This window comes from Ranitomeya imitator, chromosome 5, assembly GCF_032444005.1.
Source record: "Ranitomeya imitator isolate aRanImi1 chromosome 5, aRanImi1.pri, whole genome shotgun sequence".
NCBI classification, from domain to species: Eukaryota; Metazoa; Chordata; class Amphibia; order Anura; family Dendrobatidae; genus Ranitomeya; species Ranitomeya imitator.
Window position 1 is genome coordinate 41,099,837 of NC_091286.1, and position 20,300 is coordinate 41,120,136.

The following is a 20,300-nucleotide window of genomic DNA, read 5'->3' on the forward strand; positions in this document are numbered from 1 at the left end:
GCCTTGGGGTCATCCTTGATTCTGACCTTTCATTCACCCCCTACATCCGATCATTGGCTCGCTCTTCTTACCTGCATCTCAAAAACATTTCTAGAATTCGCCCTTTTCTTAATTTCGACTCTGCAAAAACTCTGACTGTTTCACTTATTCATTCTCGTCTGGACTATTGTAACTCTCTACTAATCGGTCTCCCTCTTGCAAAACTCTCCCCGCTCCAATCTGTCCTGAATGCTGCAGCCAGGATCATATTCCTCACCAACTGTTACACCGATGCCTCTACCCTGTGCCAGTCATTACACTGGCTACCCATCCACTCCAGAATCCAGTACAAAACTACTACCCTCATCCACAAAGCACTCCATGGCTCAGCACCACCCTACATCTCCTCCCTGGTATCAGTCTACCACCCTACCCGTGCCCTCCGCTCCGCTAATGACCTCAGGTTAGCATCCTCAATAATCAGAACCTCCCACTCCCGTCTCCAAGACTTTACACGTGCTGCGCCGATTCTTTGGAATGCACTACCTAGGTTAATACGATTAATCCCCAATCCCCACAGTTTTAAGCGTGCCCTAAAAACTCATTTGTTCAGACTGGCCTACCGCCTCAATGCATTAACCTAACGATCCCTGTGTGGCCTATTTATAATAAAAAAAAAAAAAAAAAAAAGGTTCCTCGCATCATGTTCTCATACACTTTATGCAGTATTAGCCCTCTGTGTCTGTACTGCTACATACTTAGGCAGGTAACTGGTTCATGCAGCTTTACATGAACACCTGAGCCTTACACTATGGCTGGTCCGAATAACTAAAGCAATTGTTACCATCCACCTCTCGTGTCTCCCCTTTTCCCCATAGTTTGTAAGCTTGCGAGCAGGGCCCTCACTCCTCCTGGTATCTGTTTTGAACTGTATTTCTGTTATGCTGTAATGTCTATTGTCTGTACAAGTCCCCTCTATAATTTGTAAAGCGCTGCGGAATATGTTGGCGCTATATAAATAAAATTATTATTATTATTATTATTACCGTCACGATATTTTTCTCCATTCTTTCACCTTGGAAATGAAGTCATGTTCCATATTTCTCTTATTTTTGGAAACAATTTGCTTCTTTTTGTGTTTAATTACAATGTTGTATCGTTCTTGTGTGTTACAATATGGCAATATCGCGTTGTGTATTATTTTCTTCCTTGTAATCAACCAGCATAAAAACAGAAAGGGTCTTAGCTTCTTTCAGGAAGTCCTGAGCTGTCTGTGACAGCTGCACTCGAAGTAGATCCAACAACTATTTTTTCTCAATGCTCAAAGAGCTACACCAATGATGTAGAGGACACAGCTGGCTATCTTGGGTCTAACGCCAGGGCTGTTTCTTCCCTCGTCTTCAAGTCGCACATAGAAATTTATACAGTTACATCTTTGATGATGCTGCACTAAATGTGGGGGTTGAGATCATTTCCTATGAAATGTATTTCCTCTTCTTTATGCTCTCGGGGATCGTAGGAAAGAATACGTCTTAGAAGAAAGGAGAAGTTTTGGCTTGAAAATCATACATTTTGGCACACACGTAGAATATCAATTTTTGAACTCTTCTCTGCGCATAAATATTTATCCTTGGATCCATATGTAGATAGTTATTCTCGGGAAAATATACCAACACGTGAAATGCAAACATATGCTGCAGTTTTAGTTTATAAGTCAAAATTTACTGTCAATGATAATGGATTCGAAAAAGATGTTCTTCTTTTTGATCCTATCAAAAAAATGAAATAATTTTTGTAGAATTCAGCCGGAATGTCCAAAACAAGAATTCAATATCTAGAAACCGTTATTGTGAATAGTCTATTGTCTTTCTTCAGAACTTTTAGTTAAGGGGAAACCACTAGATGTCTACTATGTATAGAGCTGTGGGTCAGTGGTGTGACCCTCTCCAGGTGCTATGTTTGCCTCTCTAAAATGGTGAGAAGAAGAGTGAATTCGATCTTTCCAGCTGCGTTTAGGCAGCCAGATGGGTTAAGATGTTGTATAGCCAGAGATGATGCTTGTGTCATCAGGACATCTATGGTCCGCCCTATCCTTTAACAATACTAGCCAGGAGATTTTCAAAACTACAGTGGGGCAAAAAAGTATTTAGTCAGTCAGCAATAGTGCAAGTTCCACCACTTAAAAAGATGAGAGGCGTCTGTAATTTACATCATAGGTAGACCTCAACTATGGGAGACAAACTGAGAAAAAAAAATCCAGAAAATCACATTGTCTGTTTTTTTAACAATTTATTTGCATATTATGGTGGAAAATAAGTATTTGGTCAGAAACAAACAATCAAGATTTCTGGCTCTCACAGACCTGTAACTTCTTCTTTAAGAGTCTCCTCTTTCCTCCACTCATTACCTGTAGTAATGGCACCTGTTTAAACTTGTTATCAGTATAAAAAGACACCTGTGCACACCCTCAAACAGTCTGACTCCAAACTCCACTATGGTGAAGACCAAAGAGCTGTCAAAGGACACCAGAAACAAAATTGTAGCCCTGCACCAGGCTGGGAAGACTGAATCTGCAATAGCCAACCAGCTTGGAGTGAAGAAATCAACAGTGGGAGCAATAATTAGAAAATGGAAGACATACAAGACCACTGATAATCTCCCTCGATCTGGGGCTCCACGCAAAATCCCACCCCTTGGGGTCAGAATGATCACAAGAACGGTGAGCAAAAATCCCAGAACCACGCGGGGGGACCTAGTGAATGAACTGCAGAGAGCTGGGACCAATGTAACAAGGCCTACCATAAGTAACACACTACGCCACCATGGACTCAGATCCTGCAGTGCCAGACGTGTCCCACTGCTTAAGCCAGTACATGTCCGGGCCCGTCTGAAGTTTGCTAGAGAGCATTTGGATGATCCAGAGGAGTTTTGGGAGAATGTCCTATGATCTGATGAAACCAAACTGGAACTGTTTGGTAGAAACGCAACTTGTCGTGTTTGGAGGAAAAAGAATACTGAGTTGCATCCATCAAACACCATACCTACTGTAAAGCATGGTGGTGGAAACATCATGCTTTTGGGCTGTTTCTCTGCAAAGGGGCCAGGACGACTGATCCGGGTACATGAAAGAATGAATGGGGCCATGTATCGTGAGATTTTGAGTGCAAACCTCCTTCCATCAGCAAGGGCATTGAAGATGAAATGTGGCTGGGTCTTTCAACATGACAATGATCCAAAGCACACCGCCAGGGCAACGAAGGAGTGGCTTCGTAAGAAGCATTTCAAGGTCCTGGAGTGGCCTAGCCAGTCTCCAGATCTCAACCCTATAAAAAACCTTTGGAGGGAGTTGAAAGTCCGTGTTGCCAAGCGAAAAGCCAAAAACATCACTGCTCTAGAGGAGATCTGCATGGAGGAAAGGGCCAACATACCAACAACAGTGTGTGGCAACCTTGTGAAGACTTACAGAAAACGTTTGACCTCTGTCATTGCCAACAAAGGATATATTACAAAGTATTGAGATGAAATTTTGTTTCTGACCAAATACTTATTTTCCACCATAATATGCAAATAAAATGATAAAAAAACAGACAATGTGATTTTCTGGATTTTTTTTTCTCAGTTTGTCTCCCATAGTTGAGGTCTACCTATGATGTAAATTACAGACGCCTCTCATCTTTTTAAGTGGTGGAACTTGCACTATTGCTGACTGACTAAATACTTTTTTGCCCCACTGTATATGTGAACAATAAACAGGTTTTCAATTAAAGATCCCCAAAGAACCAAACTTTTATAATCATTTATTGCAATTCATGGACAATAAGGAAGCGAGTGACTAATTTTTCAAGAAATTTGGCACACTTCTTCTTATAGCAGAAGTTACTTACATATTGATCTCTATCAGATATCCAAACGATAAGCTAATTGATCTTTAACTGGATGGACTAAAGGTACCTTCACACTGAACGATATCGCTAGCGATCCGTGACGTTGCAGCGTCTTGGATAGCAATATCGTTGAGTTTGACACGCTGTGACATCATTGGTCGGAGCAGAAAGTCCAGAACTTTATTTAATCGCTGGATCTCCCACAGACATTGCTGAATCGGCGTGTGTGACGCCAATTCAGCGATGTCTTCACTGGTAACCAGGGTAAACATCGGGTTACTAAGCGCAGGGCCGCGCTTAGTAACCCGATGTTTACCCTGGTTACCAGTGTGAATGTAAAAAAAAACAAACACTACGTACTTACATTCCGGTGTCTGTCGCGTCACTCAGCGTTCTGCTTCCCTGCACTGTCAGCGCCGGCCAGCCATAAAGCAGATTACAGCGGTGACGTCACCGCTGTGCTTTACGGCCAGCCGGCGCTCACAGTCAGTGCAGGAAAGCACAGCGCCGGGGGACAGACACCGGAATGTAAGTATGTACTGTTTGTTTTTTTTACATTAGCACTGGTAACCAGGGTAAACATCGGGTTACTAAGCGCGGGCCTGCGCTTAGTAACCCGATGTTTACCCTGGTTACCCGGGGACTTCAGCATCGTCGGTCGCTGGAGAGCTGTCTGTGTCACAGCTCTCCAGCGCCCACACAGCGACGCTGCAGCGATCGGCATCGTTGTCTAGATCACTGCAGCGTCGCTAAATGTGACGGTACCTTAAACAGTGGAGGAGGAAGACATAGAAGGAGACCTTTCGATTCAGGGCCCCAGTGAAAAGTAGCCATACTGATAAGCCGGCCATACTTATTAGTTGGCTGTTGGCCGAACAATGCTTTGGCTGATCGTTTGTCCAACAGCCATCTCTGCCAGCAATCCCATACACAGGAATGGTCATATGTCCGCTATAAGAAAGCCATATAGAAGAGCTCAGATGACATTAGTTTAAAGTGTATTGAGGCCTTAAAAGGTTCGTCCGGCCCTAGACTATAAGTCTGCAGTTACTTAATTGCTTAAACTCGAGTGCATACATACATGTGGTCATGTACCGACTAGACGTGTGCAGCCTCGCTCAGTGTATGTGTATTGAGCAAGGTCAGACACGTCTAGTCAGAAAGTGTCTGGAAGTAAGAAAATTGTATACTTGTAATTACATGAGCGCCCACTCCCGGCACTAGGGTATCCTGGCAGCATGCAGAGCATGAGATGCGAGGATGTGAGGATGCACAAGTCTCCAGTGACATAAAGTGACTCTAGACTTGTAGTCTAAGGCTGGACAACTCCTTTAAAAGATTGAGGAGGACAACTGGACGTATCCCTTTTTGAGATTGCCCTCTGAAGGTAATAAGAACAAAATGTGGGAGAAATTGTACAGATGAGATGCAGCAAATGATAACAGAAGCACAACCTTTTAGACCAAGATGAGCAAATCTTTTGGAATTTAAATTGGTGAGCTTTCCTGAATGCTTCCCAAAAATCTGAGTCAAAAGTACTGAAAGGCCTCCAATCACCTTCGAAAGGTGTGCATGACTCTGAAGCCTTTATCCAAGTTAAGGGTGATCCACTACTTGGACAACCCCTTCTTAAATTCTGTAGTCCCCAGTGTAAAATAAAAATTATATGCACCTTCTGCACCGAAGCTGTTCCAGCAATGTTGACACCAGATCCCCGCCACTCGTGTGACATTGTTATTGAGCCCTGCAACCAATCAGTGACCGCTAATGGGCTGCTTTGGAATGGAAATGGAAGGTGGACCACATTCAATGCAGTTCATCCTGATGAAGAAGTTTGTGAACTTCGAAACGCATTAAAACCGCAGTCCTCTACACATCACCTCTTAGATTCCTTTCGGCCACATATTGGTGTCTACAGCAGCGCAGAAAAAGATCCATCTTCCATTTCCATTCCTTGTATGTGGTCTTGGATCTGCAACAGCGGTTTACTGAGTTTTTTTTATAGTGTTGAGATCTCACAACCCTGCCAGCCAAGCCGAGCCCTGTACCTATTGTTTGTCCACCCTCTTTCTTGATAAGACCTTGTTTTGCTCTACTGTCTTTCAGTTTATTTTTTCATTGAATGGGCTGCTTTGCTCACACTTCTCTAAAAAAAAAAAAGCAGCTGCTGATCGGCTGCAGCACTCACGTGTCATAATAATGTCACAAGACAACCGAAGGCCAATTGCTCTGGAGCTGGCGGGATCGTGTCTGCAAGTATGTGATTTACATACATTCAGTAATGTGAAGACTAGTTGTGTGCAGCCTCACGTAATACAAATGAAATGAGCGAAGCGTCAAACTTAATGTGAAACATTTGGGGAAAGGTCCTCTTTAAGATGGAACTGTCCAAGTAGTAGACAACCCCTTTAATTCAAGTATAGAATAAGTAATGTGAAAGTGACCTCAACATACTCTGTTGGGTACAATTTTTTCTAGCTATTTTATGCTTTTCTCTCCATATTTTTATGGCTAAGCTGTGACGTACTCTTACTATCCAGATTCACCACAAAAAGGCTGCTGCATTCCCTGCCTGTAGTTTTACAGTGGCTATAATAATCTGTCCTGGTTGGCTGTGCAATACAATATGATTTGATAGTAGCAAGTATTTATGGGAAGTCAGCTGGCCTTGTCCGAGATCATATGAGACTTTTCTGGCTAATTTAATCTTCATCAATATATAAAACGGCAGCTGCCATTTTTCTGGCATTTCAAGCAAATCCAATCACATATTGGTTCAGTATATTCCTAAAAATTCACATTGAATCCATTTGCTCATCTTTATTAGCAACTCATGGGGACTGGACTGGCCATACACGTGAACGCTAGATATACTGTATAGGTGCAGGCAGATACTAGGTAGATATTCAGTTGTTTTTTCTCTAGTTTTCTATGGCTTCATTTTTATCTGATGTTACATGAGAAGAGATATGTATCAGCTTATTTCTGCAGGCTGACATGTTATCTGTTATAGGGCAACGTTTCATTCTCCAGCCATCACGCAAGTTATCTGCTACATATTAATGAATTGCCCCCAAGCAATAAGCAGATGGCCGAATGTCAGATTACCAGATATGATCTCAACGGAAAAATGTAAATGAAAATGGACAACCTTAGCTCACCTGGAACACGTAGCGTATCCTCAAGGGCAGGCAGCGGAGAAGCGTGTGCCGGGATCTAAGTGACATTGTGTCATTGAGAACAACAATCTCCTCTGCAACATTTGTTTCTCATGAAGAAATTAATAAGCTTTGATATCTTTGCCTGCGGATAGAGACTGCCGTAATCAAAGTAAATTGCTAAATTATTGAAATGTGGCTTTAAAAGCATCATACAATCATACATATTTTACACTTAGCCTAAAATTGCAAAACAACTCATCCACATTTAACAACTGACAGTCAGATTATCAGTACTAGTTAGGCTACGTTCACATTTGCATCTTTGGGCGCAGCGTCGTCGTCGCAACGCACAACGCTTGTCAAACGCATACACAATGCAGCGTTTTTTGACGCATGCGTTGTCCTATACAATTGAAGATCAAAAACGCCCCCCAAAAAATACATCACTTGCATTTTACTCAAAAGGCGTATGCGTCAAAAAACGCGGCTCAACGCAGGCACCTGCGCCCTGTGCGTTTTTCATAGACACTAATGTGTTTTTCTGGCGCATTTACGACGCAAGTGCGTTGCATGCGTTTTTTTTCGGAAATGTGACGCATCAAAAATGCAACCTGTAGCGTCGTCCGTGCCCTGTCTGGTGCGCCAAAATAACGCATGCGTCATAGAACCCATGACAGCGCATCCTGGCGCATGTCCATGCGCCCACCATGTTAAAGATAGAGGCGCATGACGCATGCGTCAGTATCCGTCGACAGCGCTGCGCCCAAAGATGCAAATGTGAACGTAGCCTAAGATTATCAGTGGAAGTCAACTTTAAAAAATATTTCAGATTTTTTTAGTCCCCAAAGTCCTGATGAACAACTTAGGACAACTTAGTCCTTAGACCTCTGCTAAAACCACAGGGCAGAAGCGAGTACAGCTGTGTCCAAGCTCAATACAAAGTCACCTTTGTGCGCCCGATCATATTTCAGCTGGTCTGGGGATCGGACCACTGGTCTGGGGGTCTCAATGTGAAAAGTTTTTTTTTAAAGTTTAGCTACACTTCGAAGTTTCCGCACTCAATATAAAATCTAATGAGTTAAATGAGTGAATCTATTAAATTGCCCTGAAAAGTGATCTAATTCGTCATTTTGATCTTAACTGCATAGTGGCTGCAGCAAGGTGCGATTGATACAAATATGGGGCAGAAGTGCAGTACCCGGCCGTAGCCACTCTACAGTTAATGGAGCTGTACTGTGCAGCTGCACAACTGAGCCCATCTGTCCACCACCAGCATCGGGGGCAGCTAATTGACAGGGGTGCTGGGTGTCCTACGGATAGGACATCGATATAAAAGTTCCGGACAATCCCTTTAAGTACTGTGCATGCACTGAGTCCACAGTATATGCAAGTACATCACATGATCCTTACCCAAGTACCTAACAATCACGTCACATACTTTGTTATTAATTGCGCAGTTATGTTCAAAGAAGCAAAAAGGAACATACAATATATACTGGACTTGGATTAACCGCTTTACAACCGCGTCGGCGTTTGCTGGGATTTCGGTGAAGAGCGATAACGCATCAGGACATCATCAGGACCTGGTTAACTCAGGTCCTGATAATGTTACTGTGGGAGTCCGGTTGCTACAGTGGCATTGCCTACCTCACAGGGGGGTGATGACATGCCTGGAAGCAAAGAGGGTTTCCATGACTAGATAACACTTACATCCAACACATTCCTACTCCAGACCAAAAGGGGGAGCTCTAATACCTGATTCCAGGAGAGCTGCCCTATAAGTTCTGACCTGGAGGCTGAGTTAGTCAGTCAGTCTGAGGAGGAAGAGGAGAGAGGAAGCAAGTCTATGAGAGCCTGGGGATAGGAGCAGTAGCCATGCTCACCCCAGAGCCAAACGCTCAGAAACCGGACACCGGGGTCCGTGGTTGCCTGGGTAAGGAAGTCTCAGCAGTTAAATCCAGAGGGCAGGGGACTGCAGGTCTCCTGGCCCATTACAACACCTGAAGGCACAGCAGCAAATGAGAGCCTGGAACCACCATGAAGGAGTGACACCTGTAATAGGCTTAAGCTGCCTGCCATGCGGGCAAGTACTACAGACCAATCAGGAACAGAGGACTGGGCATAGCTTTAGGAAACAAGGACCTCAGAGGTCAGTGCAGTAAGGAGGCCTCAAAACTCATCTGGCTAGCGGATCCTATGTTGATTCCAGGCTCACTGGACCTCTGTTGTCATCTGTACCTAGTGACCTGGCCTGCACTTCAAACTGTGAGTAAACTGTGGAAACTGTAGCCTGCTGTGTCCTCTGAATTATTGCTGCGCCACCTGCCCTGCATCACCACATTCACCATCATTGACTTTAACACGATGGTTGCCCTGGGGCCCAGCTCTACCAGTGGAGAGCAGTAACAACTCTGCAGCATCACCATCAGCCCCAGCGGTCCCCTTAAGCAGAGTCGGCCACTCATTGCCGAATACCACCGGTGGTGTCACGAACAACCTCTCCCATAAACTATATTTCCCTTTAATCATCATTTTTCATTGGACACCCAGGGCCACGGACCGGTCACTGCTGCCATGACACATCCCTTTAAGAACCGGCTGGGTACCAAGTATCCCCATGACCCTGGCAGGCGCTCCATTTACCCTGTTATCTTCCAGATGTCGCAATCAATATTGATCACTGCTCCCCCGCAACATGATCATGGTGGAGCCGGAGGTCAAATTATGACCTCCGAGTCTGCCAGCTATGGTGGCCTGTTAGACTAAGCGAGCAGTAGGGTCTAACAGGCGTTCTGACAGTGTAAAACTAACAGTTTTTATGCATTGCAATTCTTTTTACTGCCGGTCACAGCTGCTGGCTCATGCTTTCATCTGACAGAGTGAGAACCGCAGCTCTCTGAAGGCAGTGATGACAGCGTGGCAAACAACTGATTTTCGGGACCCCTATTCATCTGAATGGGGTTCGGGTACCATTTGGATACCCGAATCAAACTTTTTGTAGATATTTGGCTGAACACGCTGAACATAAATATCCATGGGTTCACCCATTGCTACTGAGCACTCCACACATCAGTCTAATGCGTTTTTTTTTGTTTTTTTTAAGTTTGATCCTACCTGTCTATAATTGTAGGCTTTCAGCCTGGGAAAGGTATCATGTAAAGGTACCTTCACATTAAGCGACGCTGCAGCGATACCGACAACGATCCGGATCGCTGCAGCGTCGCTGTTTGGTTGCTGGAGAGCTGTCACACAGACAGCTCTCCAGCGACCAACGATCCCGAAGTCCCCGGGTAACCAGGGTAAACATCGGGTTACTAAGCGCAGGGCCGCGCTTAGTAACCCGATGTTTACCCTGGTTACCAGCGTAAAAGTAAAAAAAAAAAAACACTACATACTTACCTAACGCTGTCTGTCCCCCGCGCTCTGCTTCTCTGCACTCCTCCTGTACTGGCTGTGAGCGTCGGTCAGCCGGAAAGCAGAGCGGTGATGTCACCGCTGTGCTTTCCGGCTGACCGACGCTCACAGCCAGTACAGGAGGAGTGCAGAGCACAGCGCCGGGGACAGACAGCGTTAGGTAAGTATGTAGTGTTTGTTTTTTTTACTTTTACGCTGGTAACCAGGGTAAACATCGGGTTACTAAGCGCGGCCCTGCGCTTAGTTACCCGATGTTTACCCTGGTTACCAGTGAAGACATCGCTGGATCGGTGTCACACACGCCGATCCAGCGATGTCCACGGGAGATCCAGCGACGAAATAAAGTTCTGGACTTTGTTCAGCGACCAACGATCTCCCAGCAGGGGCCTGATCGTTGGTCGCTGTCACACATAACGATATCCTTAACGATATCGTTGCTACATCACAAAAAGCAACGATATCGTTAACGATATCGTTATGTGTGAAGGTACCTTTAGGCTTAGGGTATCAACAGAGGGGGTAAATCTTGTTGATGGCAGTGCATGACTGATAGCAGCTGTCTAACTGCTGTATAAAAAATAATTGGCTTGAGAGAGGTAACAGTAGTTAACTCCTCTGCCTGGAATGTAGCTAATGCGCATACTTGGCCAGTGGTCATTCTCCTTGGCAACAAGCTGTGAACATTGTAAGACAAAAGCTATCATAACAGGAGAATGACAGCAGGTAGAAAAAGCAGGTCAACTGCAAACTTGCTTACCTTCATGCTGTCTACCGAACTATATTAATTTAATAACATGCGAATACCCCTTTAAGTCACTGAGCAGAACCTGAACCAATGGAATTTTGTTATATAACTAACAGAAGGTAGTCCTCACGTTCAGTCCCTGAACGTATGCTACAAATGACCTCAAATAGCTGTTACTTATCTTCTTTTTTTTCTCTTCCTGGTATATTGTGAAAGATTTTATTCCTCTTATTCATTTCCTCAAACACAAGATATTTGCTAAATCATGTGCTTCTGTGTTACACAATATAGAGGTTTTTTTTTTTAAATTGTGCTTCGTGTCAACTTTATTTTTAGAAGTCTTTTAGACAAAGAAAAAGATTTGTATGCCATTATAGGATTTTTTTGGTCTATTATACCATTTTTTACTTTGTGTGTTATAAAACGTACAAATTATAAAAGTGATAATTATTTGTAAACACAAAGTAATCTTCAGTGATGTATACAGACTGTATAGAGACTGTACATACTGATCAATCTTCCGGAAGAGCTTAAAATATGATTGTGTGACTCCTACACATTAGACTGAACTAAAGGCCATTCGACTCTTCCTGATTACATTTTTCAGCAGAAATAGAGAGTAAGGGTACCGTCACACTATACGATTTACCAATGATCACGACCAGCGATACGACCTGGCCGTGATCGTTGGTAAGTCGTAGTGTGGTCACTGGAGAGCTGTCACACAGACAGCTCTCCAGCGACCAACGATGCCGAGGTCCCCGGGTAACCAGGGTAAACATCGGGTTACTAAGCGCAGGACCGCGCTTAGTAACCCGATGTTTACCCTGGTTACCAGCGTAAAAAAAAACAAACAGTACATACTTACATTCCGGTGTCTGTCCCTTGCCGTCTGCTTCCCGCACTCACTGACTGCTGGACGTAAAGTGAAAGCACAGCACAGCGGTGACGTCACCGCTGTGCTCTGCTTTCACTTTACGGCCGGCAGTCAGTGAGTGCGGGAAGCAGACGGCAAGGGACCTGACGGACACCGGAATGTAAGTATGAAGTGTTTGGTTTTTTTTACATTTACGCTGGTAACCAGGGTAAACATCGGGTTACTAAGCGCGGACCTGCGCTTAGTAACCCGATGTTTACCCTGGTAACAAGTGAACGCATCGCTGGATCGGTGTCACACACACCGATCCAGCGATGACAGCGGGAGATCCAGCGACGAAAGAATGTTCCAAACGATCTGCTACGACGTACGATTCTCAGCAGGATTCCTGATCGCTGCTGCGTGTCAGACACAGCGATATCGTATGAATATCGCTGGAAAGTCACGAATCGTACCGTCGTAGCGACAAAAGTGCCACTGTGTGACGGTACCCTAACAGGTTGGTTTTCAACAAGTTCGATCTTTTGTTCCTACCCAAGATAAGCCACTCTTGAACAAGCAGCCACCAATTATTTAATGTGTATGGCCACCTTTTGGATAACTTAATGGGAATCCTATTGATCCTTGAGCAACAGCAGACTGAGGATGGGCAATAGGAGTTATGGGCCCCTTAAAAAACACAGTTATGGGCCCCTTAAAAAACACAGTTCCCCAAACACCAACGACCTGTAGAATCTAAAAAAAAATGTTATATAGCATACTTTCCAGATTTTAGTTCTTCACAGCATATGACATGTTATGTATTCATCCAAAAATTCTCACCCCTTTTAAGGACACGTACCATTTATTAAAGGGCATCTGTAAATAGGGTAAACCCTCCTAAGCCGTCTATATGGGCATGTAGGTCATAGGAAGCTGGCTGAGAAAAAGTATATCTTGATATCTGCAATCTGATGTTTTACTCCAGAGAAATGCACGTTTTTCTTAATATGTAAATGATCTGTTGAGATCTATGGGCCAGGCATAGATCTCCCTGAGAATCTGCCTCCAGAGCTTATTGTAAATGAGCTGTTGAGAACTATGGGCCAGACATAGATCTCCCTGATAATCTGCCTCCAGAGCTTGTTTTAAAACACATAATAAGAACATGGATTTCTCTGGAATAAAACATCAGACTGGTGATATCAAGGTATCATTTTTTTCAGCTTCCTATGACTTACATGCCCATATAGATGGCTTAGGAGGAATGATCCTACTGACAGATGCCCTTTAAAAAGACCTTCCAATAATGCTGCTTACTGGGATGTTTTGGGGAGAATGGCCAACTTGTTCTGGGAGGCCTTCCCTTTTTCTAGTAGCCTCTGTAATGTTCTTGGAGAGTTATCAACAACATCCTTTAGTGGATAAAAGGGGTCACCAATGCAGCCAGCCATTGACTGAGTGGGCATTTACTGCCATTTCTGGCGTGTCAGAATTGGACAGAGAAGTATAGACCAGAGAGAGCAGTGCAGGATTTGAAATGGGAGCTCCAGTGATCATTAAGTATATATTTTTTCAATTAATCTGAGCCCTTTTAACAATATTTGTATAAGATGAACAACCCCTTTAACACATACCCTAATTTTTCTTGCCTGATGTTACTTGGAAGCCATTGAATCTATAAATGTAATGCTATATGATACTATAAAAAGTCTCACTTTCATAGTGCCATCAAAGGGATTGTCTCATGAAGACACTCCTACTCTGGGAGTAGGTGGACAATGCAATTTACATACATGCGGCCACGTGCCTATTAGACGTGCACGGCCTCATTAAATACACGTGAATTGAGCAATTGTTGGACATGCTTAGTTGGAATGTGGATGAAAGTATGGCGCCGACACTGAAAAATCCTAACAGTGCACACTGTGCACGCTGTAAGGACTCACAAGTCTGCAGTCACATACAAGGACTGCAGACTTGAATCATAAACATTGACAGCCCCTTTAAGGGATAAGTCTTTGGCCTAAACAAGAAGTGGTCTTAAATGGTAGACATTCAATTTAAGGCTAGGAATGCATGATCCTGTATCCTCTCATCTGAGAAAATCCCTAATCGCACTTTGATCAGAATTTGATCAGAGTATGATCATATTGCGGTCTGAATTTCTCGGAGGAGGAGAAGATGGAAAAACGAAAATTCTCCATCTTCTCTATTCTGTCAGTTTATGAAAACCGGACCACACTTAGATGTCATCCGAGCGCAGTCCAATTTTTCCATGGCCAAGTGTGATCTGATTTCCGGATGCAAATCGTGCGTGCTGCAATTTTTCTCTTAGACAGACTCGGCCCGAGGAAAAAATCGGCCCCATAGAATAAAATTGGCCTGAGTGCAATCCAATGTTTTGTCGGCTCACACTCGGATGGTGGTCTGCACGAGCCCTAAGAGTGTGCTTTCTACTGTATATAAGGCTACGTCAGGTACCAGTGTCTGTACGTGTCAGGGTCATGTGATTGTGTGTCCTACAATCTGATATCTTCACATCTCATACTTTTCCAGCACTTTAGAAATGATATAAAGTAGTAAAGGAATGCTGCATAAAAAATGTAATAATTTTTTATGGAAAAAGAAAAAAAAGGAATAGATGAGTATCTGTGAGATAGAGCATGTATTCATCCTCGCGTACCCTCCGCCAGTCTCCTTGTCATATCTCTCATCATTTCTTATCTGTTGCCAATAGGTCCAGATGTCACTACACTTGGCCGGTGATCATTGGCGTGTAGCGGAGACCTAGCTATGCTCACCACCTGTGACATTTGGGTGATGTCTCCTCGCTCGGAGATACAGATCTTTTTCCAGGATTTAATTAGGTTGCACATATATTATGAGAGACGTTGTTTGAACTCCTATTAAGGTACCTTCACACATAACGATATTGTTAACGATATCATTGCTTTTTGTGACGTAGCAACGATATCGTTAAGGAAATCGTTATGTGTGACAGCGACCAACGATCAGGCCCCTGCTGGGAGATCGTTGGTCGCTGAATAAAGTCCAGAACTTTATTTCGTCGCTGGACTCCTGCTGACATCGCCGATCCAGCGATGTCTTCACTGGTAACCAGGGTAAACATCGGGTAACTAAGCGCAGGGCCGCGCTTAGTAACCCGATGTTTACCCTGGTTACCATCCTAAAAGTAAAAAAAAACAAACGCTTCATACTTACCTACAGCCGTCTGTCCTCCAGCGCTGTGCTCTGCACTCCTCCTGCACTGGCTGTGAGCGTCGGTCAGCCGGAAAGCAGAGCGGTGACGTCAATGCTCTGCTTTCTGGCCGCTGTGCTCACAGCCAGTACAGGAGGAGTGCAGAGCACAGCGCTGGAGGACAGACGGCTGTAGGTAAGTATGAAGCGTTTGTTTTTTTTTACTTTTAGGATGGTAACCAGGGTAAACATGGGGTTACTAAGCGCGGCCCTGCGCTTAGTTACCCGATGTTTACCCTGGTTACCGGCATCGTTGGTCGCTGGAGAGCGGTCTGTGTGACAGCTCTCCAGCGACCAAACAGCGACGCTGCAGCGATCCGGATCGTTGTCGGTATCGCTGCAGCGTCGCTTAATGTGAAGGGGCCTTTAGGCCCATTCCTTCCAGGACAAGTACATGACAATCGGCACTTATAACAGTACGTGACCCCCTATTTATGGTAAGATCATGTTATATACATCGACCATAATGCAAAATCTGTGTCAGGGCCCCCCTACATCTACCATGTACAAACTATATTACTGGGGTCAGGTTACATTGCAGGGTGCATTTTGACACTTACCAGGATGTGTTCACACAGGGTCTTTTGAGGAGTCTTTTTGGAGCAGATCAACGCCAAAGTCCTGCTCCAAAAACCAAATGGAAGATGCTTGGAAAACTCTTCCTTTTAATTTCTATGGGAAATCCGCTTTGGTAATCACATAAGGAGTTTTTTGGATTGTTCTTTTGTTTTTCTTTTTTCCTGAAAAGGTTTTGCAGAACGAGGGGTGGGTGGAAAAAAACAAAATGCATGTCACTTTTTTCGAGAGGATTTTGATAAAATTAGGAAATAGAAAAACTCCACCAAATTTTTTTTTTTTTACCACACAATAGTATAAGCATAAAGGCATATAGGCATAATGGGCTACAGCGCAGGCGCCATTTTGATGAAGCTACATTTTTTTGCAACCACACAAAACGATATGCAGTATGTAAAATAGGGGGCAGGTCAGTGAAGGATCAGTGACCTGTCATAAGCCCATACAGATGTAGGCAGAGCACCACATAAAGCTCCGCCCACAACCCCACCCACAGGCCCCGCCTACAGGTCGCCCAAAGCATGAGAATCTCATTAACTGAAAACTACAAATAAAGATTAAACAACAACCACAAGACAGACTACATCAACCAAGGTATCATTGTAATCAGTATAATGGCACCGACCTGACACTGCCTGTAGGTTACTGAGCAAAATCTTGCTTACAGGTTCCCTTTAAATATCTAATGTATCCCAGCCATTAGCTGGGGACAGTTACAGAAGTACACGCTCCCTAAGCATTCGCTCATGATACCATGTGCAGGCCCTGGGATGAGGCAGAGACAGTGGTGACCAGAGAGGTGCGAGGAGGTGAGCCAACATGCCGGAGTCCCTGCTGAGAAGAGGAAGGAGACATGTGCAGGGGCTGTTATAACAATTACCATACTTGCCGACTTACCCATACTCCCAGAAAAAGTGAAGACCTACTAGAAAAGATGGCTACAAAAGAAACCTCTCAGTTTTGGAATGCTCCAGTAGCCCTGGCGCTCGTTCATACATTCGGGAGGTGGAAGTGTCACAGTGAGGCATGGCATGTTAAAAGGGGGTGGCTATCAGAACATTTTGTGGACAATAATTGTATTAGTTTTGGGGTCATAGGGCACGTTAACTGCTGGACTTTATTATGTAGCTGTACCAAACCGCAGATGAGTGATCGTTAGACTAGACCTAGGACTTGTAACTGATGCCATTGCTACTAAATATCATGACTGATCTATAGAGGGAGCACTAAAAATCTGCTAGATGATATTAACATTATGGTCCCATGTGATTGTAGGGGGTGGAAAACTAGGCTTAGGGGGTTAGGAAGAGGAAGCAGTGCCACCTAGTTATTTATAGGGGCCAAAAATTACCTATGACCATGAAAGGAGACCAAAATAATAAATAATGTGTGATATTATTATTACTTATTATTATAGTGCCATTTATACCATGGCGCTTTACATGTGAGGAGGGGTATACATAATAAAGACAGGTACAATAATCTTAATCAATACAAGTCACGATTGGTACAAGAGGAGAGAGGACCCTGCCCGCGAGAGCTCACAATCTACAAGGGATGGGTGAGGATACAGTAGGCGAGGGTAGAGCTGGTCTGGCAGCAGTTTGATCGATCGGTGGTTAGAGGAGGGTAAAGGGGACACTTAACTAGGAACTGACACATTTTTAGGGCTTTGGGGACCGTTGTGGATAGCAACTTCAGCAGCTAATGTAAAAAAGGCAAATTTTTTATAGCTTTGGTATTAATTTTTATGTCTTTTTAATAATTTGTTTACACCACATTTCATTATTATGTGGATTTTTAAGGAAGTGTTATTTGGATGTTGAGCAATATTTGGCCGCTATGCAGCAAGACAGTGTGGGCTATATATGGCAGTATGATCAAGGTTCATCTTTTTGTGCCTTTTTGAAGACTATTTTACATGTGCTCCCCTGTTTTGTTTTAGTTTCCTGCTTTGTGGGCTGAGTCTAGCAATTGCAAACTTTGGCTCAGCTTCACTCCAGCCATCCAGGGTATGTTTTTGAGTATGCCGTTAATGTATATTGATCAATTTCTGCACCATTTTGCAAAACATGCAACGTTTTGTGTTAAAAGTCGCAAAAACAGTTCACGTCAGAATTTTTTTTTTTTTTGACTTTGCGACATATTCAAGAACCAAATGCACCATTTTGTAGCATTTGTCGTATAAAAAAAAAGGCAACAAATACTACAAGAAAAAAAGGAATGTGACTTAAAAAACCCACAAATGATTATTCGGGCTCTATATGTTTAGTAATATTATTTGGAATGAAATTATGAGAACAGCTGTCTCGAAATATTGAGTGCTTGTTGCCCAATTGCAGTTTGAAATTTTTAGACAGCGTGAAAGACAGGAACCCCAGGAGAAAATGTAAAGTACCCATTATTTTTTAGAATTGTGTAATATTTTGGAAGCTATTTGATATATGTGAACTCTATGGCAGTATAATATATCATATTTTTGGCCACTATGTGGTAGTATTTTGTGACAGTATTACCTTGGCACTAAATAGGGATGAGCAAATTTCCTGAATTTGAAATTCACCAGATTTACTCAAATTTGGCCAGGGAATCTAATAAATTTTGTGCATATCGAATCTGCCAGGAAGGGGATAAAAAAAAGAAAATGCTTTGTTGCCCTCTACATTACCAACGCCAGTCCTCAAATGGACTCCTCTACCTTCTCTTTTCTGTCTTTGGTCTTCTTCTGCCTTTTCTTCAGTGGGCCCAGCACTATCGTGTGGAGTTTGAAGCATATTTTTGCTATGAAGTGTGTCACGCCACACATAAAGAAATGGGGCCTAGTGAAGAAAAGCAATGATGGAGGTCCAGAAACAGAAGAAGAAAGAAAAAAGAAGAGAGAAGAAAGCAAAGCCGATCAGAGGACCGAAGGCAGCGAGAAAGGTAGGGGAGGGTTAATGAGAGGTGAATAAAAGAAAAATTCTTTTAAACTTTTTACAGCATTCAGAATCCAGAAAGATGGCAGATGGACAGCTTATATGGCCAGTATCTGGTAGCATTGTATGGGTGGTATACGGCAGTGTGATAATTTAGCTGTAAAGGTGAGATAATTCTCTACGAATTGAGATGCGTCCAACTTTTCCAAAATTCATCAATATTTGTAAATCAAAATAATTTGCTGTAATGTTCAAGGCACTTTGACATTAATGAGGCTGACATCATGTTAAAAAGCTTGAGAAAGGTTGGATATAGGAGACGTCAGTGTGTCACATATATCTTTTCAGGACAGTTGGAGTCTCTGGAGTACTTGGTTTTGTGCCAAATCGAGTTGGTCGTAATTGAATTTTTTGCTTAATTTGGGCGAGTCAAACCCAAAACTAATTTCAGGAAATTCACTTATCTCTTACTAGTCTGTTTTGTGTGGGATGAAATTATGAGAAAAGCGGTCTCACAGAGGTAATCAGGGAATCATGTAAATAAGTCACATCACTGCAGCTACATTCCTAGGGATCGGTCGGCACTCAGTTTAGATGAGCGCCAAAAAATTATTTGCCTAATTTTAAATAATAATACTGTTTTATTTCCTGTAGTAATGCCCTTTATCCTAAAATTATGTCCCCCATCCTGGCTCCCATCCTGTTTTAAAATGCCTTTTTCTGGCCCTCATCATGTAATAATGTTCCACATTATGGCACCTTCCTGTAATATTGTCCCACATCCTGTAAAAAAGTCCCATTTCAGTAATAATGTCCCCCATCCTGTACAAAATGTCCCCTATTCTGTAATTACGTCCCCCTTTCTTGGCCCCCATCCTGTACTAATGTCCACTGTCCTGGACCCCATCCTATAATAATGCCTCCCATCCTGGTCCCTACCTGTAGTAATGTCACTTGTCTTGTAATAATGTCCCCTCCATTTTGACCCCAATCCTTTAATAATGACCCCCCTTCAGGCCCTTTATTTAATATTGTCCCCTATCCTGTCCTTCATCCTTTAATAATATCCCTCGCCCAGGGCCCTTTGCTGTTATAATGTCCCCCCAATTTGGCGCTTTCTTCAAACAGATTTGATCGCAAAAAATAAAATTTAATTCTTAACTTTACATGCTCCCATGGTGAGTAGTGCCCTCTTCATCCTCCATAGCTCGTGCAAGGGAACAAGCGGTTCATAGCAGTGATGTGATGCGCCACTTGTGACAGACACGCCAACTTCAGATGATGGCCTCTGATAGGCTGCTGACCTCTTTAGCTATTCAGGTGCAGGGAGCTGATAGCTTTCTGCGACACAATACATTTCAGCTGAATGTGCGTCCGATGATGCACATTCAGCTGAAAGCAGGGCTCGTGTCAGAGGGCCTCCTGACTCCATGGGCCCAATCAAGGTTACACCTCTTCGACAATGATCATTCTTCCCCTGCAATGGGATCTCTCTAGACCCCAGAGCAT

At 43.5% G+C, this 20,300-nt stretch overlaps 1 long non-coding RNA gene across 1 annotated transcript; it reads right to left on the reverse strand.

The window, feature by feature from the left end:
- Nucleotides 1–788: 788 nt before the first annotated feature.
- On the reverse strand, nt 789–15,922 carry LOC138681245 (uncharacterized). The gene is made up of 3 exons (XR_011321903.1): nt 15,861–15,922; nt 7,025–7,179; nt 789–1,748 (listed from the first exon to the last, which is right to left on the reverse strand). It is a non-coding gene; the product is annotated as an uncharacterized lncRNA (long non-coding RNA).
- Between the last annotated feature and the right edge of the window lie 4,378 nt (nt 15,923–20,300).